Below are 27,617 nucleotides of genomic sequence, written 5' to 3'. Positions count from 1 at the left end.
AGACCGAATTCCGACTTCAGCCTCAGCAGACACTTAAATGACGTTTGTGGGTATAAACCCGCACCTGCACCGGGGCTCCCGTGAATGTGACACGGCAACCAGTGACGGCACTGTTGAGCAGAGGCCACTTAACCTTGGAGTAAAAGCGCAGGATCTGGCTGCTGTCTGCGATTTTTCCAAAACAAGGGCAGTGGGGGGGGGACCCATGTCCGTGCGCGTACGTGCAGGACGCATAAGTTTAACTGGCAGACTGATGATGCCCGTTCTCATAATTTTATGCAGAATTTAAATGAAGCACTTGAGTTGTGTTTGGTGAGACAGCGTTGATTAACAGACTGTCTGTCTTATTTTGGTGTCGGTCTGTCAATTTTTGTTGTGTGTGTATATATATATATATATATAATTATTTCACTGTGTGATCTTGCATGAGGGTTTCAGCGGCTGCATGTGTTCAAACATATTAGAAAGATGTTCCTCAACCTGCGAGTAAAAGCATCAATAATTCATATCTTCCTGGGGAAAAAGCTCATCTTTTGCAAAACTATATGCAACCAAACCAAAAGGAGAAGGAAAAAAAAAAAACACCCAAATGAAATTGGGTCAACAAAGAAACATGCTGAGCATCACTTTAGTGTGTTGGGGTAGTCAATCAATGCCCAAGGAAGAACAGATCAGGGACAGATCCAGAGGGGGAGATGGGTGAGATGCACCCCCCCCCCACCACCACCATGTCAAAAAATGCACAGAAAAATATATGAACAAAGCAGAGAAAATAAAATGGAGAGGGTTTTAAGCTTAATAACCTAATGTTTGCAAAAAATCTCAATAAATTTCACTGTTTTCAACAATATGAAATGTTTTTTACCCTGTTTAATTTGTCCATAGAAGTAGGACAAACTTCTATGATTGGTGTGATATCATTAGATTAAATTGTTTTGGAGGTACAGCACGGTTTAGTGGTTAGCACTGTTACCTCGCAGCAAGAAGGGCAAGAAGGTCATGGGATCGATTCCCACCTGTGGCCTTTCTGTCTGGAGTTCGTATGTTCTCCCTGTGTTTGTGTGGGTTCCCTCGGGGTGCTCCGGCTTCCTCCCACATCCAAAGACATGCAGGTTTGGTGGACTGGAAATTTTAAATTGTCCGTAGGTGTGTGTGCGAGTGTGAATGTGTTTGTTTATCTCTGTGCGGCCCTGAGACAGACTAGCCTCCCATCCAGGGTCAACCCTGCCTCATGACCTATGACTGCTGGGATAGGATTACCCCCCCCACACACACACACACCATGACCCTCAATTAGAGTAAGTGGTTATGGTATTGTTTACGTCAGTCTAAAAATCATGTGTTCATTTTAAATCAGTTTACATTTGATTTGCATCTGTTTAAAAAATACTTCAGTCCCCCACGACCCAATCTTGAATAAGCAGTTGAAAGTGTGTTTATGTGTGTTTGGAGATTCCTGGACAATGAAAACAAAGTGTGACCAACTTTTTTTTATAATAATAATAAAAATTTTAGAACGAGTGACACTGACTGGTTTAGTTGTTTGGTTTTCTCATGTTACAATTTTGATGGTATTTGAAAGTTGCGTACTGTGAAAACAAAGATGAAAGAAAGAACAGTGGACACATTTTGTTTGAAAATTTAAAAAAAAATAATAATAACAATCACGAGAAACTGGAACAAGTTGATTAATTGTTTTACTTATTTTAGTTTTTTCTCATGTTACAGTTGTGACATTAGTTAAATATGTGTAGTATCAGGTCTGTTTGTGCTTTTCTGTAGTCGATCTTTTCACCAAAGACTCAAAAACTTGAAAAATTGTAAACTGCTGGTTTTTGCTGTGAAAGTGTAGTGACACGGACCCACAACAGGGGGCGCAAATGAACGGTCAATAGATGAGCCAAAAAGTAACAATTTAATGTTGTGAAGGTGCACAACGAATACACAGACAATCTCAGAATCTGATAACAGTCAATCCACAAAGGTGACGTGTGGGCAGGCTCAAGGATAGAAGACGTCTGTCCTGAGAAGAGCCGGAACCACACGATTTCCGCCACCACCGAACCTGGTGAATACTGGAGCCGCCAAGTCCCGAATTCCCAGGTGATCACCATCCCCGACTGTCGGATCTGGTACTGCTGGCGAAGAACAAAGACAGTCAAGTGTGGGTGTGTGTACACCCCGTAACAACAACGGTGGGAATGCCACCTCCACCTCTAACACACACTCGTGCAGGGTCTGTTTAACCACTTATCTGACGGACGTAGGACGAAACAGTCGCGACCCACGCCAGTCCTCTGGTTGACAGCTGCAAAACAATAGCTCTTAGAATCAATTTAATGCTGGCAGAGAAAATTACCTCCATAGAAGTACGATATCTCGGCAACGAGGTGGAGATGACGTCTGGTCTTTATGGAGTGAGATGCTGTAGAGTAGATGGGTGACAGCTGTCAAGAGATAATGAGTGACAGCTGTCACCCCCGGCTGTGTCCGTGGCGGCAGCGCCCTCTCGTGCCTGAAGCCCGCACTTCAGGCAGGGCGCCCTCTGGTGGTGGGCCAGCAGTACCTCCTCTTCTGGCGGCCCACACAACAGGACCCCCCCCCTCAACGGGCGCCTCCTGGGGCCCGACCAGGCTTGTTCGGGTGACGGTGGTAGAAGTCAGCCAGGAGGGCCGGATCCAGGATGAAGCTCCTCTTCACCCAAGAGCGTTCTTCGGGTCCATACCCCTCCCAGTCCACCAAATACTGGAACCCCCGGCCCATCCGACGGACGTCCAGGAGCTGGCGCACCGTCCAAGCCGGCTCCCTGTCAATGATCCGAGCAGGAGGCGGCACCGGTCCGGGAGCACAGAGGGGTGAGGTGTGGTGAGGTTTGATCCTTGAAACATGAAAGACCGGGTGGATCCACATTGAAGCCGGGAGTTGGAGCTTCACTGCGGCAGGACTGAGGACTTTGAGGATCTTGTATGGTCCGATATATCTGTCCTTAAGTTTCGGAGAGTCCACCTGGAGGGGGATGTCCTTCGTGGATAGCCACACCTCCTGCCCGGGCTGGTAAGCAGGGGCCGGGGATCGTCGGCGGTCTGCATGGGTCTTCGCCCTCGTCCGGGCCTTCAACAAGGCAGAACAGGCGGAGCGCCACACCCGACGGCACTTCCGCAGGTGGGCCTGGACCGAGGGCACACCGACCTCTCCCTCCACCACGGGAAACAATGGGGGCTGATACCCCAAACACACCTCAAATGGGGAGAGGCCGGTGGCAGAGGACACCTGGCTGTTATGCGCATACTCGATCCAGGCCAGATGTTTACGCCAGGCCGTCGGGTGTGCGGACGTCACACAGCGCAGGGCTTGCTCCAATTCCTGATTTGCCCGTTCTGCCTGTCCATTGGTCTGCGGGTGATACCCGGACGAGAGGCTCACAGTAGCCCCCAGTTCCCGGCAGAAGCTCCTCCAGACGTGTGAGGAGAACTGGGGACCACGATCAGAGACGATGTCGGTGGGTATCCCATGCAGACGGACGACGTGGTGGACCAGGGGGTTTGCTGTCTCCTGGGCTGTTGGGAGCTTCGGGAGGGCCACGAAGTGGCCCGCCTTGGAGAATCGGTCCACTATCGTGAAGATGGTGGTGTTGCCCTGGGACGGCGGGAGGCCCGTGACGAAATCCAGGCCGATATGGGACCAGGGGCGATGAGGCACAGGAAGTGGCTGGAGAAGCCCTTGGGACCTTTTATGGTCTGCCTTGCCCCTGGCACAGGTGGTGCAGGCCTGGATGTACTCCTGGACGTCGGCCTCCATAGACGCCCACCAGAAGCGCTGCCGGACAACTGCCACGGTCCTTCGCACCCCTGGATGACAGGAGAGCTTGGAACCGTGACAGAAGTCCAAGACTGCAGCTCTGGCCTCTGGTGGGACGTACAAACGGTTCTTCGGACCAGTTCCGGGGTCCGGGCTCCGTGCCAGGGCCTCCCGGACGATCTTCTCCACGTCCCAGGTGAGGGTGGCCACGATAGTGGACTCAGGCAGCGTGGGCTCCGGTGGATCCGACAGTGCAGTTGTGACCTCCTCTTCGTGTACCCGGGACAAGGCATCCGACCTCTGGTTCTTGGTCCCGGGCGATAGGTGATCCGGAAGTCAAAACGCCCGAAGAACAGTGACCAGCGGGCTTGCCTGGGGTTCAGCCGCTTGGCGGTCCTGATATACTCCAGGTTCCGATGGTCAGTGAAAACCATGAACGGCACAGACGCTCCCTCCAACAGGTGTCTCCACTCCTCAAGAGCCTCTTTCACCGCAAGGAGTTCTCGATTGCTGACGTCATAGTTCCGTTCAGCCTTGGTCAACCTGCGTGAAAAGTAGGCACACGGTTGAAGAACCTTATCAGTCTCTCCGCTCTGGGATAGCACGGCTCCTATCCCTGAGTCAGAGGTGTCCACTTCAACCACGAACTGGCGGCTAGGGTCGGGCTGCACCAAAACTGGCGCAGTAGAGAACCGTCGTTTCAACTCCTTGAACGCGGCGTCGCACCGATCCGACCAGGTGAAGGGGACTTTTGGAGAGGTCAGGGCTGTCAGGGGGCTAACTACCTGACTGTAGCCCTTAATGAACCTCCTATAGAAATTAGCGAAGTCGAGGAACTGTTGCAGCTTCCTACGGCTTGTTGGTTGGGGCCAATCTCTCACTGCCGCAACCTTGGCCGGATCAGGGGCGACGGAGTTAGAGGAGATGAAACCCCAGGAAGGACAAAGACGTGCGGTGAAACTCGCACTTCTCGCCCTTCACAAACAGTCGGTTCTCTAACAACCGCTGCAGGACCTGACGTACATGCTGGACATGGGTCTCAGGATCCGGAGAAAAGATGAGAATATCGTCCAGATATACGAAGACGAATCGGTGCAGGAAGTCCCGCAAGACGTTGTTAACCAAGGCTTGGAACGTCGCGGGGGCGTTGGTGAGGCCAAACGGCATGACCAGGTACTCAAAGTGACCTAACGGGGTGTTAAATGCCGTCTTCCATTCGTCTCCCTTTCGGATCCGAACCAGGTGATACGCATTTCTAAGATCCAGCTTAGTAAAGATTTTGGCTCCATGCAGGGGGGTGAACATGGAATCCAACAATGGCAACGGGTATCGGTTGCGAACCGTAATCTCATTCAGCCCCCTGTAATCAATGCATGGGCGGAGTCCGCCATCTTTCTTGCCCACAAAAAAGAAACCTGCCCCCATCGGTATTGAAGCCCACCTCATAAAAAAAAATGAGGTGGGCTTCATAGATAATTGGCAAAGCTTCTGGGGAAAACCTGGTCTTGTTAGGAGAGACGGCATCCATCCCACTTTGGATGGAGCAGCTCTCATTTCTAGAAATCTGGCCAATTTTCTTAAATCCTCCAAACCGTGACTATCCAGGGTTGGGACCAGGAAGCAGAGTTGTAGTCTTACACACCTCTCTGCAGCTTCTCTCCACCTGCCATCCCCTCATTACCCCATCCCCGTAGAGACGGTGCCTGCTCCCAGACCACCAATAACCAGCAAAAATCTATTTAAGCATAAAAATTCAAAAAGAAAAAATAATATAGCACCTTCAACTGCACCACAGACTAAAACAGTTAAATGTGGTCTATTAAACATTAGGTCTCTCTCTTCTAAGTCCCTGTTGGTAAATGATATAATAATTGATCAACATATTGATTTATTCTGCCTAACAGAAACCTGGTTACAGCAGGATGAATATGTTAGTTTAAATGAGTCAACACCCCCGAGTCACACTAACTGTCAGAATGCTCGTAGCACGGGCCGGGGCGGAGGATTAGCAGCAATCTTCCATTCCAGCTTATTAATTAATCAAAACCCAGACAGAGCTTTAATTCATTTGAAAGCTTGTCTCTTAGTCTTGTCCATCCAAATTGGAAGTCCCAAAAACCAGTTTTATTTGTTATTATCTATCGTCCACCTGGTCGTTACTGTGAGTTTCTCTGTGAATTTTCAGACCTTTTGTCTGACTTAGTGCTTAGCTCAGATAAGATAATTATAGTGGGCGATTTTAACATCCACACAGATGCTGAGAATGACAGCCTCAACACTGCATTTAATCTATTATTAGACTCTATTGGCTTTGCTCAAAAAGTAAATGAGTCCACCCACCACTTTAATCATATCTTAGATCTTGTTCTGACTTATGGTATGGAAATAGAAGACTTAACAGTATTCCCTGAAAACTCCCTTCTGTCTGATCATTTCTTAATAACATTTACATTTACTCTGATGGACTACCCAGCAGTGGGGAATAAGTTTCATTACACTAGAAGTCTTTCAGAAAGCTCTGTAACTAGGTTTAAGGATATGATTCCTTCTTTATGTTCTCTAATGCCATATACCAACACAGTGCAGAGTAGCTACCTAAACTCTGTAAGGGAGATAGAGTATCTCGTCAATAGTTTTACATCCTCATTGAAGACAACTTTGGATGCTGTAGCTCCTCTGAAAAAGAGAGCTTTAAATCAGAAGTGTCTGACTCCGTGGTATAACTCACAAACTCGTAGCTTAAAGTAGATAACCCGTAAGTTGGAGAGGAAATGGCGTCTCACTAATTTAGAAGATCTTCACTTAGCCTGGAAAAAGAGTCTGTTGCTCTATAAAAAAGCCCTCCGTAAAGCTAGGACATCTTTCTACTCATCACTAATTGAAGAAAATAAGAACAACCCCAGGTTTCTTTTCAGCACTGTAGCCAGGCTGACAAAGAGTCAGAGCTCTATTGAGTTGAGTATTCCATTAACTTTAACTAGTAATGACTTCATGACTTTCTTTGCTAACAAAATTTTAACTATTAGAGAAAAAATTACTCATAACCATCCCAAAGACGTATCGTTATCTTTGGCTGCTTTCAGTGATGCCGGTATTTGGTTAGACTCTTTCTCTCCGATTGTTCTGTCTGAGTTATTTTCATTAGTTACTTCATCCAAACCATCAACATGTTTATTAGACCCCATTCCTACCAGGCTGCTCAAGGAAGCCCTACCATTATTTAATGCTTCGATCTTAAATATGATCAATCTATCTTTATTAGTTGGCTATGTACCACAGGCTTTTAAGGTGGCAGTAATTAAACCATTACTTAAAAAGCCATCACTTGACCCAGCTATCTTAGCTAATTATAGGCCAATCTCCAACCTTCCTTTTCTCTCAAAAATTCTTGAAAGGGTAGTTGTAAAACAGCTAACTGATCATCTGCAGGGGAATGGTCTATTTGAAGAGTTTCAGTCAGGTTTTAGAATTCATCATAGTACAGAAACAGCATTAGTGAAGGTTACAAATGATCTTCTTATGGCCTCGGACAGTGGACTCATCTCTGTGCTTGTTCTGTTAGACCTCAGTGCTGCTTTTGATACTGTTGACCATAAAATTTTATTACAGAGATTAGAGCATGCCATAGGTATTAAAGGCACTGCGCTGCGGTGGTTTGAATCATATTTGTCTAATAGATTACAATTTGTTCATGTAAATGGGGAATCTTCTTCACAGACTAAAGTTAATTATGGAGTTCCACAAGGTTCTGTGCTAGGACCAATTTTATTCACTTTATACATGCTTCCCTTTGGCAGTATTATTAGACGGTATTGCTTAAATTTTCATTGTTACGCAGATGATACCCAGCTTTATCTATCCATGAAGCCAGAGGACACACACCAATTAGCTAAACTGCAGGATTGTCTTACAGACATAAAGACATGGATGACCTCTAATTTCCTGCTTTTAAACTCAGATAAAACTGAAGTTATTGTACTTGGCCCCACAAATCTTAGAAACATGGTGTCTAACCAGATCCTTACTCTGGATGGCATTACCCTGACCTCTAGTAATACTGTGAGAAATCTTGGAGTCATTTTTGATCAGGATATGTCATTCAAAGCGCATATTAAACAAATATGTAGGACTGCTTTTTTGCATTTACGCAATATCTCTAAAATCAGAAAGGTCTTGTCTCAGAGTGATGCTGAAAAACTAATTCATGCATTTATTTCCTCTAGGCTGGACTATTGTAATTCATTATTATCAGGTTGTCCTAAAAGTTCCCTAAAAAGCCTTCAGTTAATTCAAAATGCTGCAGCTAGAGTACTGACGGGGACTAGAAGGAGAGAGCATATCTCACCCATATTGGCCTCTCTTCATTGGCTTCCTGTTAATTCTAGAATAGAATTTAAAATTCTTCTTCTTACTTATAAGGTTTTGAATAATCAGGTCCCATCTTATCTTAGGGACCTCGTAGTACCATATCACCCCAATAGAGCGCTTCGCTCTCAGACTGCAGGCTTACTTGTAGTTCCTAGGGTTTGTAAGAGTAGAATGGGAGGCAGAGCCTTCAGCTTTCAGGCTCCTCTCCTGTGGAACCAGCTCCCAATTCAGATCATAATTACTGTATGGCCTTGCCTTGCAATGTGGAGCGCCTTGGGGCAACTGTTTGTTGTGATTTGGCGCTATACAAGAAAAAAGTTGATTGATTGATTGATTGATCAGGGAGACAGACACCCTCTCTACTTTTAAGATTAGGCTTAAAACTTTCCTTTTTGCTAAAGCTTATAGTTAGGGCTGGATCAGGTGACCCTGAACCATCCCTTAGTTATGCTGCTATAGACGTAGACTGCTGGGGGGTTCCCATGATGCACTGTTTCTTTCTCTTTTTGCTCTGTATGCACCACTCTGCATTTAATCATTAGTGATTGATCTCTGCTCCCCTCCACAGCATGTCTTTTTCCTGGTTCTCTCCCTCAGCCCCAACCAGTCCCAGCAGAAGACTGCCCCTCCCTGAGCCTGGTTCTGCTGGAGGTTTCTTCCTGTTAAAAGGGAGTTTTTCCTTCCCACTGTAGCCAAGTGCTTGCTCACAGGGGGTCGTTTTGACCGTTGGGGTTTTACATAATTATTGTATGGCCTTGCCTTACAATATAAAGCGCCTTGGGGCAACTGTTTGTTGTGATTTGGCGCTATATAAAAAAATTGATTGATTGATTGATCGGGGAGGTGGAGTTCCGGATCAGCCCGGCAGCTAATGAGTCCCGGATGTAGGTCTCCATTGATTCGCGCTTAGGTCGTGAGAGGTTGTACAGCCTGCTGGACGGGAACTCAGTGCCTGGAACCAAATCAATGGCACAATCGTACGGACGGTGCGGGGGAAGGGTGAGTGCCAGATCCTTGCTGAAGACGTCAGCAAGATCGTGGTACTCAACCGGCACTGCCGTCAGATTGGGAGGGACTTTGACCTCCTCCTTAGCCTGTAAACCGGGAGGAACCGAGGATCCTAAACACACCCGATGGCAGGTTTCACTCCACTGAACCACCACCCCAGACGGCCAATCAATCCGGGGATTGTGCTTCAACATCCATGGGAAGCCCAAAATCACGCGGGAGGTAGAAGGAGTTACAAAAAACTCAATCTCCTCCCGATGGTTTCCAGACACCACCAGAGTTACTGGTTGTGTCTTGTGTGTGATTAAAGGGAGGAGGGTGCCATCTAGTGCCCGCACCTGCAATGGCGAAGGAAGTGCCACCAGAGGGAGCCCTACCTCCCTTGCCCATCTGCTGTCTAGCAAATTCCCTTCTGACCCCGTGTCCACCAGTGCTGGGGCTTGAAGGGTTAAATCCCCCCTCAGGATTGTAACTGGGAGTCGTGTGGCAATCTGTGTGTGTCCCACGTGAAGGTTTTGACCCCCCCTTAGCCCAGTCTCTGAGGGCGGTTGTTGTTGTGGCCGTTTGGGGCAGTTTTTCTGTATGTGCTCCTTTGAGCTGCAGAGAAAACACTCCCCGCGGACCAGCCTCCTCATTTTGGCCCTGTGCGTTTCCCTAACAACGTCAGCAGGGGGAGCTGTTGCCCCACGGAGCGCTGCGGCTGTGGAGCGTGGGGAGGGCGGCCCCTTTTCGAACCCAGAAGGGAGAGGGACGGCGCGTATCCGGCCACGTCCTTCGCCTCGCTCCCGACGGCGTTCCTCCAACCAATTGTCTAACCGTATAACGAGATCGATAAGCCCATCTAAATCCTGCGGTTCCTCCTTAGCTACTAGATGCTCCTTCAGGACCGATGACAGTCCGTTTATGAAGGCGGCGCAGAGCACAACGTTATTCCAGCCGGACCTCGCAGCCGCGATGCGGAAGTCGACTGCATATTCGGCTGTGCACCGGCGCCCCTGTCGCATTGATAGCAGCATTGTTGAAGCGGTCTCTCCTCTGTTAGGGTGATCAAACACTGTTCTGAACTCCCCCACAAACCCAGTGTATGCTGATAACAACCGTGAGTTCTGTTCCCAGAGTGCCGTAGCCCAGGCGCGTGCCTTACCCCGAAGCAAATTAATAACATAAGCCACCTTGCTGGCGTCAGACGCGTACATCACGGGTCGTTGTGCAAAGACGAGCGAACACTGGATCAGAAAGTCCGCACACGTCTCCACACAACCCCCGTATGGCTCAGGGGGACTTATGTATGCTTCAGGGGATGGTGGGGGGGTTTGTTGAACGACCAGTGGAATGTTAATACCAGGCACCGGGTCGGCAGGAGGAGGAGCCGCAGCAGCGCTCTGATCGCGCGCTTCCACCTGTGCGGTGACAGCCTCCATCCTGCGATTAAGGATGACGTTTTGCTCGGACATCAAATCCAGCCGAGCGGTAAAGGCGGTGAGGATTTGCTGCAACTCACCGAGCACGCCTCCTGCAGACGCCTGTGCACCCTGCTCTTCCATTGGCTGTCCAATAGATGGATGACGCCCCTCGGGATCCATGACGCTGGCCGAGATATCCTGTTGTGAAAGTGTAGTGACATGGACCCACAACAGGGGGCGCAAATGAACGGTCAATAGATGAGCCAAAAAGTAACAATTTAATGTTGTGAAGGTGCACAACGAATACACAGACAATCTCAGAATCTGATAACAGTCAATCCACAAAGGTGATGCGTGGGCAGGCTCGAGGATAGAAGACGTCTGTCCTGAGAAGAGCCGGAACCACACGATTTCTGCCGCCACCGAACCTGGTGAATACTGGAGCCGCCAAGTCCCGAATTCCCAGGTGATCACCGTCCCCGACTGTCGGATCTGGTACTGCTGGCGAAGAACAAAGACAGTCAAGTGTGGGTGGGTGTACACCCCGTAACAACAACGGTGGGAATGCCACCTCCACCTCTAACACACACTCGTGCAGCGTCTGTTTAACCACTTATCTGACGGACGTAGGACGAAACAGTCGCGACCCATGCCGGTCCTCCTTTATGGAGTGAGATGCTGTAGAGTAGATGGGTGACAGCTGTCAAGAGATAATGAGTGACAGCTGTCACCCCCGGCTGTGTCCGTGGCGGCAGCGCCCTCTCGTGCCTGAAGCTTGCACCTCAGGCAGGGCGCCCTCTGGTGGTGGGCCAGCAGTACCTCCTCTTCTGGCGGCCCACACAACAGTTTTTCCACCATATTAACTTCAAACAGAATATCAAATTAATAAGTCTCCATTATTTAGTTTCCAATTTCTTGTGACGTCTCCCCGCCGCGTGTCCTCATTTTGCACATGAACTTTGTGTTAAGGTCAAGTCCAGGCTTACAGAGCCGAGGTCATCGCCAACACAATGGACGTGTCCTTTAGCAGCTTCCTTTACCGCTCAACAAAACCACAACTTCAGCGTCTGAGCCAGACACGAGTTTTTTTCTCCTCAGATTCAGTTTTCTCAGATAACATTCAGACAGCGACCGCTCATGTTCCTGATGAACGCCCATTTCTCGCACCTTCTCCAACATGTCGTTATGTGACTTAATTCCGAAACATATTGTGAGTCCCAGTCAAGTACGGTTCAAGTATCATCCTTAAACATTTAAACTGTGGTCTCTGGGACTCAACCACAGGACTTTGGGTAGTTTTCGCTTTTGGAGCTCAGTGGACATTCACCAACTAGACACCGAGAGACAATGGAGGGAAAAAAATCCAGAAAAAAACACAAATTAGACTTATTATTCTATATTGGTTTACATGTTTTAATTTTAAGCTGAAAACCGGAATATTTTTGATGAGTACACACACATACACAGAAAAACAAAACACTGACTTTGCTTTCAAATTTACCAGAATGAATGGATGATACACTGTACACTGACACCCCCCCCCCCCCCCCCCCAACTGGGTGTCACCAAATAATAAAAAACCAATCAACGGAAATCACAATGTTTAAATTGGCTTTTTTAAAATATACAAACAAAATAATGGGAAAGACAACTATTTGTTTACGTCTTTAAACAGATTGTTTTGTTTTTATTTATTAATTTTTTTTAAGTACTGTGTACCCTGAAAATGTTACTCTGGACAGTTTATTTTGTTGTGAAGTTTTTTGTTTTATTTTTGTGCATCCGACAAAGTGAATCAGGTCTCCGATAAAGTTTAAACTTTTAGTTTCACAAATGTGTCACACCACAGGAGATTCTGAGAAGCTGTACCTCTATTTCTGTCAAACTTTAAAATTTTCAGAAAATATATATTTTCACTGATGTCTCAAAAACAGACATTAAGGTATATGTATCAATTCTCTAATAAATAAATAAATAAATATACTTTTCCGTGCCCGTTTCTTAAAAACTTTGTGGTTGTTGGTATTTTTTTCTTTGGCACTGCTATAATTTTATGTATTAGCCTTTTTAAATAGGGGATTTTGAATATGACATAAGCAATTTCATAAAAATTTGTGTTGTCTTAGAGAAATAAATTTTTCCCCTGAAGGGAAAAAATTCAAACGGCCTTGAACTTCTCATGGTAGCGACCCGTCAGTCTTTGATAGCGACATCATAGATCACGTGGGGCTTCCTCCGATCTGTGTGAAGGACACAGTAACAGCCAATCAGAGTAGAGAATCGTGGTGATGTCAGCTGGCTGCTAACTCAAGCAAAATAAACCAAGATGGCAGAAAACGCTCAGAAACACAACATTTCTATGTAAATCTAATATATTTCTCATATATTTTTGTAAACATTAGCAACACTTCTAAATTTAAAAATGCTGTTTTTGAAAGCAGATGAAACCTCTGATGTGATTTGCAGATATCTTACGGATGTCCCGGGGTCACGTGAGGTCAAAGGTAACTTCCGGACATTTCAAAACCACATGCACATGCACACGCACGTCCCCCTACAGATGCTGTTTAAAGGAAAGTAAAATATTTGCTATGGAATTCCCCTCAGAGAAATATGTTCTCTTTGTTATAATGAGCTGGAATTTTGCGACATGTTAGATAAATAAACTGACATCATAATGTTCGGATTTCGGTATGAACTAAATTTTCATCGTTTTTGTGAAATTAGAAAGACTGTACAGGTTTAAATGAAGACAAGCTGTTGGCCACTCCCCCCTTATTACATAGTGCAGGAGTATAGACTGACTCAGTGGGCGTGTCTCTCAGAACAGGAAGTCCAGATGTGAGCGTCCGTTACGTATGTCACACAAGTCTAAAACGAGTTATTATCAGACCCTAACTTTGCTTCTTAGAAAAGAAGGTAGAAAAATAGTTATCTCCTTTTTAAGGCTCTTTTCATGACAAAAATTTCCATGTTAACTCATGTTGAGTGTTTGGTGAAAAGCCTTGAGCCCGGGGGGGGGGGGGGTTTAGGTGTCACTTCCTTGTGCTGGTTATCAGCCCGATCAGTGATCTAACTCTGTACTTGGCTCTTCACTTTGTCACATTCGTCACGTTTAAGCGAGTTCCACCTCTGACCTTCAGACATTCATGTTTTTGCACAACTTTCATTGGACGCCGTGCCGTTCGGCTCCACCTCCTGTCCTCCCGCCCGGCGCTCCCCACCGCGCTCCGAGGCTCGTAATGCGTTGACTCCCCGAGCTGACCACAAGTAAATGAATTTTCTGAGGTGGTTCAGGCATCTGTTGAGACATACAGAGCTGAGAGCCGTGTTCGCACTGTGCGGCTGAAGTGACACGAAACTTAGATTTATTGTCCAGCAGGGAGCGCACGTCATGGCTGACAGATTAAGTTTGGAGTGAAGGCGTCATTTTCTCTGAGACTTACTGTGCTGCCACAATGCCATCGACCTGATGACACCGTTCGCAGATCTGATTGGTATTTTTTTTGGGGGGGGTGGGGGAGCTCTTCATGCAGATGCAGTTTATTAAAGTAAGTGCAGAAGATACAGGCAGATTGTAGCAGGAATTAGCATTTGCTGTATTGTTCCTTGAGGCACAGTAAGACATGATGCAGTAAAATGCAAGTGATTTGGAAATAAACGAGGGTAATGTCTCCCGCGGTGCAGCGCTGCCTCTGTTTCCTGCAGAAAGTAAATATTCTGCCCGTGAATTATCATCATTGTTTAAGAAGCGGCCTGCATGTGTCAACGCGTGCAGAAATCCTGCTGCATGAGACCGCAGCGTGATGATGATGATGATGATGATGATGAAGGCTGACAAGACGTAATCAGAAGAGCCCTTTTAGGATCCCAAAGCTTCATCCATGATGATGTCACTCATCACCAAAAAGCTTTCGGGGCAAATCTGCAGTTTGTCTGCGTAGAGGAGAGACGATGACGACAAGGACAAAAAAGAGACTGGGACGAGGTGAAAGACGGGAAGGTGTCACTCACCCTCCACCAAACCACATTTATAAAAGGAAAGGAGCAAAATGAATATTTTAAGGTGATGGATGGTCGTCGTTTTCGAAGGATTTGACTCACCATTTAAGGAATATCAGAAAAAGATTTAAATTTGCAAAAATATAACCTAATTCATATTTTTGGTGAGCAGACAGATGTGATGGATGCATATTTAATTCAGTAATTTAGGAAATGCACTGATTTTCCAAAAACTGAATTATAGGGAACAGGAACGTCACCAGCAGAGTGAATTAGTGGCTGTGATGAAAAGTCTAATGGAGTCCCTGTGTTTGCATATATAAATTACTTTTTGAATGATTATTTTCTTCATTGCTATAAATAAAAGACCAAAGGAGGACTGTCTAAATTCTAATTTTAAAAAAAATGAAATGCAAGAACTTTGTCACTTGCATTAAATAATAGACAGATGAAATAAAAAAAATATTATTTTTAAAAATATATTATTTTGGGGCGGCTGATCTATATTATATAACAGTTGAGCTCCTCAAAAGGAAGATCAGTGGCTTTCTTTAGAAGTGGCTGGGCCTACTGCAGCCTCACCAGCGCAGCACTGTATGGGACGAGCAACATCCTACAGGTACTGTTCAGTGGTCTCACTAAGGAGTTTAAGGTGGCGCACACACACGAGAAGCCCTACAGTATAGGGACTCCAGGGATGGAAAGGTGTCATCAGCAGGCATTGAGGTGAGAACAGGAAGGAAATGGAGAGCATAGATGGCAGTGGAGATGGCAGAGTCACGCCTGAGACAGAAGGTCCTGGTGGGCACCCTGGCAACTGGCTGAGCAGGATTGGGCTATTTCCCAAAAGCCCAGGTCAGCAAGGCCAAGGGTAGGGAGAAACACCAGCTGCTCCAGGAGGAGGTCCGTGCAGGGGTGGAGGAGGAACAGGTGAGCATGGCGGTAGGACTCTCGCAGCAAGGAGCATGGATGAAGTGGGACAGTACACTGCAGCGCAGGATCACCTGGGCAACCATCATGCAGGTAGACTTCTTCTGTGTCCGATTCCTGGTGCAAGCAGTCTACGATGTCCTGCCAAGCCCAGCGAACCTTCATGCCTGGGGGAAGAGCAAAACACCTTTTTGCCCACTCTGCTCTGGAAGAGGGTCATTAGAGCACATTCTCAGCAGCTGCCCCAAAGCCCTGGTGGATGGGCGTTATCGTAGACGCCATAACCAGGTGCTCAAATCAATTGCTGAGAGCTTAGCCTCAGCCATTAATACTAGTCTGCAGCACCACTCCAAGAGGAAGGAAGTCACCTTCATCAGAGTTGGAGAAAAACCTCAGGCATAGGCAAAAACAGCAACAGGCCTCCTCCACACAGCTTCTAACTGGCAGCTGCAAGCTGATCTTGGAAAGCAGTTGAAGTTCCCACAGCACATTGCCATAACATCACTACAACCAGACTTGATCGTCACCTCCGAAGCTTCAAAACATCGCATCATGCTGGAACTCAGTTTCCTGAGAGGAGCACATAGGGGAAGCAAACAAGAGGAAACGTGCCAAGTATCAAGAGCTGGTGGACCAGTGCAGGAACCAAGGCTGGAGGACCTACTACAAACCTGTAGAGCAGGGGTGGCCAAGTTCGTTCCTCGAATCCAATGAAAAGCTCATTAAAAGTCTGCTAACGAGTCTTTCATTGGATTCAGGTGTGTTGGAGCAGGGAGACAACTAAGAGTGTCAGGAATTGTGCTCTCGAGGACCGAACTTGGCCACCCCTGCTGTAGAGGGTTTACAGGATGCTCGCTCTACAGCACAGGAGCAGCCAAGAAGAAGGCCATTCATGCCGCAAGCGAGGCTGCAGAGAAAACCACCAGGTGGCTGTGGTTGAAGAGGGCTGATCTGTGGGCTGCTGCTGGGATACTAGCCAGGGCCTGATCAACCCTGGTTGGGACGCCTGGTCGAGGGTGTCTGATGTTGTGAGACCCGAAACACTTGATGACCCCAGGATACATCACTGACGAAGTGTCCCAGTGCATCCAGATGTTTCTTGCTCAGTTAGGTTTATAATCCAACACATTATCTGACAGATAACAAATTGTATATTAATCAATAAATAATGAACCGATCAGTACAATGTTCCTTTAAATCCACATGATTATTCAACCAAAAAATTCAGTTTGAAAAGGTTGATATTTTACGCAGTTATATCTTAAAAGTATAAACTTTATACTGGGGGGGGGGGGGGAAGACTATTAATATACACTGAGGTGGTGCATCTAAAAACACAGTTTCCCAGAAGGAAAAGTCTGTATCTTTAAATGTAAAGGAGATGCTGCTATGCCCCGCCCACTCTCTTTTGAGAGTGGGGAGAGGGTGGGGGGTGCACTCACCTCACATCAGCAGACCTTGTAAGCTTATATTGGCTGAGTGGGGGGGGGGGGGGGGCTCACAGGACAAACAGCTCAGTTCAGATATGGACTTCTGTGACATATGTCACAGAAGTGTAAAACGAGGCCATTTGAAGCAGAGATGTTGCCTATGTGGGGGCAACTGCATCCACAGTTGTAGAATTGTGGGATTTGGAGATCTTAAAAAGAACGCTCCAACCATACTTAGCTGAAAAATTTTGATAAAAATTGTTTTTGCACAATATGTCGACTTTTTCAAAGAGAGTCACACAAGGTATTCCTTATTACCTCCGCCAAGGAGGTTATGTTTTCGGTCGAGTTTGTTTGTTTGTCTGTCTGTTTTTCAGCAGGATAACTCAAAAAGTTTTGAATGGATTTTGATGAAATTTTGTGGAGTGGTTGGAAATGACAAGAGGAACAAGTGATTAAATTTTAGTGGTGATCCGGATCACAATCCGGATCCAGGAATTTTTTAAAGGATTTTTCACCATTGCAGGATAGGGGGAATTTTGACATTCTAGTTTCTAACTCCACAAAAACAAGGCAGAAAGGCTTGGAAAAAATTAGGGTGTAACATAGTCAAATGTTCTATCAAACAACAAAGTTTGGTGATGATCAGATCCATATTCCGGATCTGGTGATCCAGAATATGCAAAAATATAGGGAAAATAGAAAATGTGTCAGTGTGAGGTGACAAATGAAGCTAGAGATGCACAACTAACACCAAATTGTAGCTGAATCTGTACTGATTCAGTAAGGTGTCATCAGATTTGATGTAGCTTCAAATGTTATGGAGCTAGATCCAGAAGAAAACTGCCATTACCGAAAAATCGTTTTTATACAATAACTTTTCAACTAATAAAGACATAAAAGTGATTCCAAGTTCTAGTGATATGTTTTCATGGTCAAGGATGTCAAATATAAAGGAAAGAAAAGTGTACACTGAATTGTTGAATAGATCACTGTGCCAAGGAGGGAATCTCTTTAGGGTCAGTGACCCTATGGCCTTGTGTAGCACATGCAACACATAAAAAAATAGTTCTATTTCAGAATTTACTGTTATTTATTTAAAGAAGTGTTTCATAAATGTTAAAAAAAAAATCATATTTGCAGTTTAGCTGAATAATAAATTGAATTTTGTCTCTTATTTGTTTTTGTCTATAAGCACATGCAATATCAATATCAGTGCTCAGATGACAGTAGCTTCTGGGAAAGGTGCAAGTTGCAATAAACTGTGATGCCAAGCACTAAGGATACATCCAGTCACAGCAGATGAAACTTTTTTTTACTACTGAGCAAACATCATTGTTAGACTTTTTAGGTTCAATGATTCCACGGCGTATAGATGTTATGGCGTCAGTGATCCCATGGCCTTGGTGGAGGTTTGCACTCTCTGAGTGCTTCTAGTTTATACTGAATCTGTTACCTGGAACTGCCTGTGTAGAAACGGCCTTTGCTGAAAGTAAAAAAAAAATGCAACTAACACAGCTCATGTTTGACTTTTGTGACATATGTCACAGAAATCTATTTCTGGATTCCTGTTCTGAGACACACCTACTACACTGGTCCGCACTCTGACACGCCCCCACAGGCCCTAAGAGACGGGTAGAGGTATGCCCCCCCCTCCCCCAAAAGATGGATGAGGCATGCCTTGCAAAAAATAAATAAAAACACATTCATATAAAAGGCACAAAACAGTTTGGTTCTTAGGAACTGAAAGTGAAGATTATTTAATCTTGAAAAGCTGTTTGTTTGTTTTTTTGGACCCCTTCTGACATATTCTCTAACTGAAATTTCTTTATTTTCTGGCATTTTTAATTGTTTCACTTAAACATTCCAATGATTTTTGTGCAGTATCACATTAACACACGTCACAGTCTGCTGGTTATTATTTTATTGTGTTTTGCATATTTTGTGTTCGGCAAAAACAAGTGTTTTTTTTTTTTTTTCTTGAGAAACACAACTCTGTGTGTGTGTGTGTGTGTGTGTGTGTGTGTGTGTGTGTGTGTGTGTGTGTGTGTGTGTGTGTGTGTGTGTGTGTGTGTGTGTGTGTGTGTGCGTGTATTAGAAAAAAGAAAAAGTGGAGGGAAAACAATATGACAGGTGTCAACAGGCATCATCTAAACCACGTTACTTTTCTTTGGGAGGCTGAGAACCACCTCCTTCTCCTAAATAACTGTCAGTAGAGCCGGTAAAAATCTCTAAAATGCCAGAGTGATTTAAGATTTTATGGTTTTCATTTTGCAATTTGGCATTGTGAGCGTCTGCACGGCTCCAAGAACGACGACTGAAATGTACGAGTTTTATGTAATGAAGGTTTGGTTTCTGCAGAAAGATTGATGGAACGTTTAAAGTTGTCTTTAGGTTGAGTGAATCAACCCATTTCCATCAGAAACATGATGGAACAGAGTCGCTCAAAGAGCTTCCATTTGATCATCGTGAAATGGGCATGGCCTAATGAGGAGCACAGGGTGTTGATGCTGGAACTGCCTTATTTTAAACTTTATCGGTTTTCAGTCATCCTCCTGATGTACCGTCTCAGACCACAATGGACCACGTGGAGATGAAGAGACAAATAGTCTGAATTTGCCTCACACACTAAAACAAATTAATTTATGGCTATGCCCCGAGTGCAGGATGAATCATCAAAAACGTTTCAGTGTTGTCAGGATTTCGACATAAATAAATGAAGCCACAGATTTTTAATGGTGTCACTAAATCACTTCTGTTTTAACGTGCATCTGTTAACTGATTTGTTTACTTGAAAAGTGATTCAGTTTCCAGGTAATCTAACTGTCAGGTCCAGAAACCTGTACAGCTGATGAATGAAGGAATATTTTAAAGGAAATGTTTCCTATCATGTGATAGGGTGATTTACTCATAAACCGTGACCCTGGACAATACAGGCAGTGAGTAGATAGATAGATATCAGAAGCAGAGCATTTATCAATGGACAGGAAAAAAAGTTGGATAATAAATATGTACATTGTTAAACAGATGTATGGATGAGAAAAGAGATGATGATAATGATGGATACCAGAGCACCCTAGGCCAAAGGCTGATGATCGATTTTGTGATCGTATCATCTGATCTGAGGGCACATGTTCTGGACACTCGGGTGAAGATAGGGACAGAGCTGTCAACTGATCACTATCTGGTGGTGAGTTGGATCAGAGGATGAGGGAGGACTTTGGACAGACCTGGCAAGCCCAAACAGATAGTGCGGGTGAACTGGGAACATCTGGAGGAGCCCACTGTCCGAGAGATCTTCAACTCACAACTCCGGCGACGTTTTTCTTGCATCCCCTGTGGAGGTTGGGGCAATATTCAAAGCTTCCATTACTGAAGCTATGGCCTGAAGGTTTTAGGTGCCTCAAGGGGCGGCAACCGTCAAACACCGTGGTGGACACCGGTGGTCAGGGAAGCAGTCCGACTGAAGGAGGAGTCCTTCCAGTATGTTATCTCGGAGGACTCCGGAGGCAGTTGCGAGGTACCGACAGGCCCGAAGGGCAGCAGCCTCTGCTGTGGGGGAGGCAAATCAGCGGGTGCGGGAGGAGTTTGGAGCAACCATGGAGAAGGACTTTCAGTTGGCACCAAGGTGCTTCTGGCGGACCGTGAGGCACCTCAGGAGGGGAAAACGGGGAACCATCCAAGCTGTCTACAATAAGGATGGGACTCTGACTCTGTTCAACTGAGGATGTAATCCGGTGCTGCAAGGAACACTCTGAGGAACTCCTGCATCAGACTGGAGTGCCCTCCTATAGTAGGGGCAGAGATGGAAGCTGATGGAGGATTATCATCAATTTCCCTGGTGGAAGTCACTGAGGTAATCAAACAGCTCACCTGTGGCAAGGCCCCGGGGGTCGATGAGATCCGTCCAGAAAATGCTGAGGGCTCTGGGTGTGCAGGGATTGTCTTGGATGTGACATCTCTTCAACATTGTGTTGAGGTCTGGGACAGTGTCGAAGGAGTGTAAAACTGGGGTGGTTGTCCCCATATTTAAAAAGGGGGACCAGAGAGTGTGTGCCAATTACAGGGGCATCGCACTACTCAGCCTACCTGGTAAGTCTACTCCAGTGTGGTGGAAAGGAGGGTTCAGCTGATAATCGAACTGAAGAGGAACAATACGGGTTCTGTCCTGGTCATGGAGCAACTGACCAGCTCTTCACTCTCACAAGGATCCTGGAGGGTGCCTGGGAGTATGCCCATCCAGTCTACATGTGTTTTGTGGACTTGGAGAAGGCGTATGATCGGGTACCCCGGGAGATACTGTGGGAGGTGCTGTGGGAGTATGGAGTGAGGGGGTCCCATCTTAGGGCCATCCAATCTCTGTATTCACAAAGCAAGTGCTGTGTTCAGGTGCTCAGCAGTAAGTTGGACTCATTTCTGATGGGAGTTGGCCTCTGCCAGGGCTGTGCCTTGTCACCAATCCTATTTGTGATATTCATGGACATGATATCAAGGCATAGTTGGGGGATGAGGGTCTTCAGTTCTGTAGGCTGAGGGTCTCATCACTGCTTTTTGCAGATGATGTGGTCCTGTTGGCTTCATTGGCCTGTGACCTTCAGCAGTCACTGGATTGGTTCGCAGCCGAGTGTAAAGCAGCTGGGATGAGGATCAGCACCTCTAAATCTGAGGCCATGGTTCTCAGCAGGAAACCAATGGATTGCCTACTCCAGGTAGGAAAGGAGGTCTTGCCCCAAGTGAAGGAGTTCAAGTACCTTGGGGTCTTGTTTAAAAGTGAGGGGACGATGGAACACGAGATTGGCCAAAGAATCGGTGCTGCAGGGACGGCATTGCATTCACTCTGCCGTACTGTTGTGACAAATAGGAAGCTGAGCCACAAGGCGAAACTCTCAATCTACTGGTCAATCTTCGTTCCTACTCTCACCTATGGTCATGAGGATTTGGTCATCACCAAAAGAACTAGATTGCGGGTACAAGCAGCCGAAGTGGGCTTCCTCAGGAGGGTGGCTGGTGTCTCCCTTAGAGACAAGGTGATAAGTTTGGTCATCCGTGTGGAGCTCGGAGTATAGCCCCTGCTCCTTCGCGTTGAAAGGAGCCAGCTGATGTGGTTCGGGCATCTGTTAAGGATGCCCATGGGCACCTCCCTAGAGAGGTGTTCCAGGCACGTCCAACTGGAAGGAGACCCCCGGGGAAGACCCAGCAATAGATAGAGAGATTATATCTCCACACTGGCCTGGGAATGGCTTGGGATCCACCAGTCAGAGGTGGTCAATGTGGCCCAGGAAAGGGAAGTCTGGGGTCCCTTGCTGGAGTTCCTGCCCCTGTGACCTGATCCTGGATAAGTGGTTGAAGCTGAGTGAGTGAGTAGATGGATGGATAGAAAACTGGTGGAATGGAAAACAGATTCATGGATGTGTAAAGAGATGGATGGAAAAAGAGATGAATTGCTAAATCGGTGGATGGAAAAACTGGAATAGAAAAACAGATGTATGTATAATGAGACATAGACTCCAATTAATAGATGATGGAACACGAGATGGATGATAAAAATAATAAAGTTTATTTGCCATTTGCAGAGGGCAGCACGGTGACTTAGTGGTTAGCACTGTTGCTTCACAGCGAAAAGGTCATGGGTTCAATTCCCACCTGTGGCCTTTCTGTGTGGAGTTTGCATGTTCTCCCCGTGTTGGCGTGGGTTTCCTCTGGGTGCTCCGGTTTCCTCGCACATCCAAAGACATGCAGGTTAGGTAGATTGGAATCTTTAAATTGTCCATAAGTATGCGAGTGGGTGTGAATGTATTTGTTTGTCTATATGTGGCCCTGCGACAGACTGGCGTCCTGTCATGCGTGTACCCCACCTCCCGCTCTATGACTAGGCTCCAGCCCCCCGCGACCCTTGATTGGACTAAGTGGTTGAAGGTGAGTGTGTGTGTGCCATTTGCGGAAGTGCGTTTAAGTACAAGCACATTGGAATTCTGGATGGATGGAAAAACAGTGGAATGGAGAAATGGATGGACAAAGAGATGGATGACTCAGGAAGATAGAAAAACGTGTATCATGGATGGATGATGGATGGAAAAAGGATGGATGACAGATACATTGCTAAACAGATTGATAGATGGATGTATACAGAGGGATGGAGTCAGATGGATAGATAGATGATGGTAAAAGAGATGAATGATATATTGCTATAAAGATTGATGATGGATGGATGGACAACAGAGTGATGGAAAAACTGATGTATAAATAGAGAGATGATTGTATCCCATTCTGGTTATCAACGTGATTCATAAACAATAAATACTATCATGGTGTAGATCTCTACATAAAAATGACATAAAAAAGAGAACAAATTATTTAAAATTTGGTGAACTTTGATGCACCAAATCAATTAAAAAAACAACCAAATCTGTTTTCTTTGTAAACTAATGGACCCGACTCCTAGGGGACACCCAAACGGTCCCCTGCACAAGTCCAGACTCACTAAACCAAGGTGCCTCCTCTTCAGGGGCACCCCATCTAGCAAGTTTATCAGACCAGCCCTAATGTGCTCTGCCTCAGCAGTAGTGAGAGTTCTCTGCTGGTCAAGATAGATAACAACCTGAAAGTCTCCCCCAGAGACATGGGAGCTTGTGTACCTTTCTTTGTGGGCTGCTGAGCACTCCTTGGTGTGGACTCAACAGCCCATTTTCACTTAATCACAGTGGGTGTGACCGCTTTACCAGTGGTGTCCTGAGAGGTACCAGTAGGTGGCACATGGTCAGCTTGTGCCTCCAAAGAGGCAGGTGTTGATGGGCCATCCACAGTCCCTTGGTCTTTCTTTTTCTTTCACTTTCTTTGTTTTTCCTTTCTCTGCTGCCTTGAGAAGGCAGCAAAACTATCCGCCAGGGAGAGTCCTTCCACACCTTCTGACAACGGATAGATCCCCTTCAGAGTTGCTGTCAGGGGTAGCAACATCTGAAGACAAAGCCTCAGTCACAGCACTCTCTTCCAGCTCTGAGTTCTCCACATGGGCATGAGATGTTTCCATAGTATTACTCACAGGCCCAGCTGGGTTCCCTGCTGGACAAGTAAGGGGCTCAGATGTATGACCACCCAGTGCACCTGCTCCCTACACACCCTGGGCTGGGTCCCCGGTGCTTTTAGAAAGCTCATTCACTGGATATGTTTCTGTGTAGGCTCTCAGTTGTCCAGGTGGTTTCCATAGTAGAGAAGCTTGAATCTTCAACTGGACTGGGTTGCTTGACCCGAGGATGTTTCGCTTCAATTCGCAGAAGCTTCATCAGCTAAAATTCTTGCTCTGGTAGTCTGACTTCTGTCTGACCCTTGTCAAGAAGAGCTTGCAGTCTTTTCCAGCTTACGTACCAGAGCCAGGGCCTCATGCCCACAGTTGGCTGCAATGTTTCTGTGTAGGCTCTCAGCTGTCCAGGACAAGGCTTTCTCGACAAGGGTCAGACAGAAGTCAAACTACCAGAGCAAGAATTTTAGCTGAGGAAGCTTCTGCGATTTGAAGCGAAACGTCCTCGTGAAAAGCAACCCAGTCCAGTCGAAGATTCAAGCTTCTCTACCATTTACTGGATAGTGAGGGCCAGTCTCTGAATTGCTACCCATCATTGGTTAAACACCTAGATGGGTGGTTAACCAAGCCTAATGGGTCCCACCTACCTGGCCATTTTGGTCTACAGCCTCCCAGGAAGCCCCAAACAAATACGAGCCATGCAGGCCAGCCTGCTAGCCCCAGTTGCCCCAGAACCTACTAACACAGCCAGCTGAGTCCACAGCAACCAAAGGAATCTCTCCTATCCCAAAGAAGAATGAGAGTTAGCCTCCCACCAGAAGCCCCTAACCAGAACCAGCCACACAGGCCAATCCGCCAGACCCGGGCATTGGCTAGCAGGACCCATACGCATAACCACTCCCAGCCCAAGGTGACCAGAAAAAGCCCCCTTGCCCACAAAGAGGAACAAGAGGTATCCTCCCAGGAAGCCTCAAACAAGAACCAGCCACATAGGCCAGCAGGACCTGACCACACAGCCAGTCCCAGCCCAAAGCAGCCAAAGGAAGCCCTCCCAACCTCCAAAGGAAAAGGAGTTTTCCCTATCCGCCACCCAGGGAACACACCTCTACACTGTTAAGCTTCAGCGCAAGGTGGTCGAGTGGTTACTACACTTGGTTTCAGTGTGGAGGGTTCCTGGTTCAAAACCCACCCCTGCTGGTTTCTCCTTCTAATATGGAGTTGTCAAGAAGGGCAGCCGATGTAAAACTTGTGGCAATTCATGCAGATCTGAACCAGATCTGCTGTGGTGACCCCAGGTGGAAAAACAAGAGAGCAGCCAAAGGGACTTGCATATGTACGTATGTGCGTATTATTGTGTAAGTAAGTCTTCAATTATCACCATTTTTGTATGGTGATGCAATAAATGACTTTAGTGTTATGTTATTTTCTTTGTGACATTGTTGGTCACATGCTCATAAAGCCACAGCTGGACTGACTGACTACCGTTATTCTTTATCTTGTATACTGGTTCAAACTGATGAATTGATTCTTGGCTGTGTATGAAAGTGCTAAAGGATTCAATTCCTTAGCATCCAGTTTTTCACTCCCAAAAACTCTGATTGCCGGTGCAACCGAATGGTCCCCCCTAAAAACTGGTCCCCCTGCTTTCACTGTGCATGTCATTTTGGAGCGTCAGCAGCGATTCATTGATTATCACCTCGTTTCTGCTTCAAACTGCAGCAGCGCATCTGAGTCTCACTCTCTACACCCAAAGCGATTAATGTGATTATTAACTGTTATGTGTCGGACGCAGCTCGGAGAACCGACCAGCGTTTGAAGGACCCAGTATGAAATAAGCAGAGCACGGTACAAAGGCTAACTGAATTAATACATAACAGTGATGTGATACAAAACAACAAAAGAGTGTGCGGTCTGGCGTGGTGGTGATACGGTGCGCTCCCAGCAGCACTAACGGTCCGGAGCCAGAAGCCGTTCGGACCAAGGACCCCCGCCGACACCCCCCAGGTGGCCGCAACAAACCGAGTCTGTGAAAGAAGGAACCATTATGTGAGTCCACACTCTACACACAGAGAGACCACTCAAAGGTGTACATAAACAGCAAACACTTCCTGGCTTAATTACTAATCAGCTTCCCAACCTGCAGGCATGGAACATCCAGTTCACAAAACTCCACTGCAGTGGAAGCCGATACATGACTAACGTACAGCTCAATATAATAAGGTGTGAGGGACACCACATTTACTGACTGTATAAACGTTAGTCACAAAATCTAATGTACCTCAGGAAGTGTGCTGACGAGCGTGAGACCTCACCCCCTCCTCTTTCACAGACCGTGCATCAAACCCTGGACGTTCTCTGCATCCACTGATGATGAGATGGCTCCCGAGACGACGATCTCACCCGTCTGGTCACAAGGTCGAGTCTCTGGCAAATACACACTGTATACTCCAGTCTTAAATGCCACCATGTTCCAATCCATATAGATGCACCACAGCTGTGAGTCCTGACGAGCCGCAGGTGATCAGGGTGAGGTCCTGATAACCTCACCAACACAGCCACTCAGTCCCAAATGCAAGCCACCTGGAAGGAAAAACAAAAGACAGAAACAAAAAGGCAGCCAGGCCCCCCAGCCATACAACAGTACCCCACCCTCACGGGAAGCCTCCCGGCGACCACACAAACCTGGCCCAGGAGAAACATCCACCTCCAGGGACCATGGCTGGAAACCGCATCTGCATTCGTCTTCCAACAGAATGGTTGATGTCCTCTCCTCTGGCTGCATCCTTGCCTTTGTTTCAGTCAGTCACTTAGCACAAGTGTGGCCAGGAGTTCTTAAACCTGTGCGGTCAGCCTTTATCCAACCATGTGCGGTCATTAGTCATAAAAAAAAAAGACAAACACAAACAACCAAACCACCCCCCCTCCCCAGGGGACCATCCTATCAAACCCCGGGAAGAGGAGAAAAGAAAAACCCCAAACTTAAGCTTACAATTAAAAGCGCTAAAACACCCCCCCCCCCCCCAAACGACATGTAGGGACCAACACCCCCCAGAGGACTTCCCGCCAGCTCCAGGAGTAATAACCACAGCCGAGGTCCCTCTGGGATCCAACGTCACCCATGGGGACTCCCAGCGCCTCCCAGAGGACTACTTGTCAACCCCAGGAGACGCCTCCCCTCATGACCAACAGACCCAGCCCCGGCCGTCTATGGCTAGATGGACCCACAGCCCTTTCCCCCCCAGAGGACACCACAGTCAAACCCTGAGGGCGGAAACTGGGGGGAAAAACAAGAAGAGAGAAAAAAAAAAAACATACAAACAAAACAACCCCAACCCCACCCCCTTGGCGCAGTGGAAACTGGAAGCACGTCCAGTGTCACCAACCGTGACTATACCCCAGAAGCCAACCGGGAGGAGTGGAACAGCGGTTATGGCAAACGGCACAAAACGGCGCCACTCCTCCGACTTCTACACAAGCCACTAGCTGCGGGTATATCCCACTGCCCCAAACCTCAGCCACGCCGATGGCAGATGGCCAAAGGCGTCCTGAAGCCGGAGGTGGAACAGGGAATCAAAAAACACCCCCCCCCCCCCAGGTGCAGAGGTTACCCGGGAAACGCCAGTATAACCAAACTGCACCACTCCAGCAACGCCGACACTACGG

General features: G+C 46.8%; 1 long non-coding RNA gene across 1 annotated transcript; it reads left to right on the top strand.

Annotated features, from left to right (window-relative positions):
* The first annotated feature begins 1,090 nt into the window (after positions 1–1,090).
* On the top strand, positions 1,091–22,824 carry LOC117516489. Its single transcript, XR_004562426.1, has 3 exons — positions 1,091–1,150; positions 15,760–15,764; positions 22,722–22,824. It is a non-coding gene; the product is annotated as an uncharacterized LOC117516489 (long non-coding RNA).
* The last annotated feature ends 4,793 nt before the right edge of the window (positions 22,825–27,617 follow it).

This window comes from Thalassophryne amazonica, chromosome 9 (genome assembly GCF_902500255.1).
Source record: "Thalassophryne amazonica chromosome 9, fThaAma1.1, whole genome shotgun sequence".
NCBI classification, from domain to species: domain Eukaryota; kingdom Metazoa; phylum Chordata; class Actinopteri; order Batrachoidiformes; family Batrachoididae; genus Thalassophryne; species Thalassophryne amazonica.
This window is presented reverse-complemented; position numbering and strand designations above follow the sequence as displayed.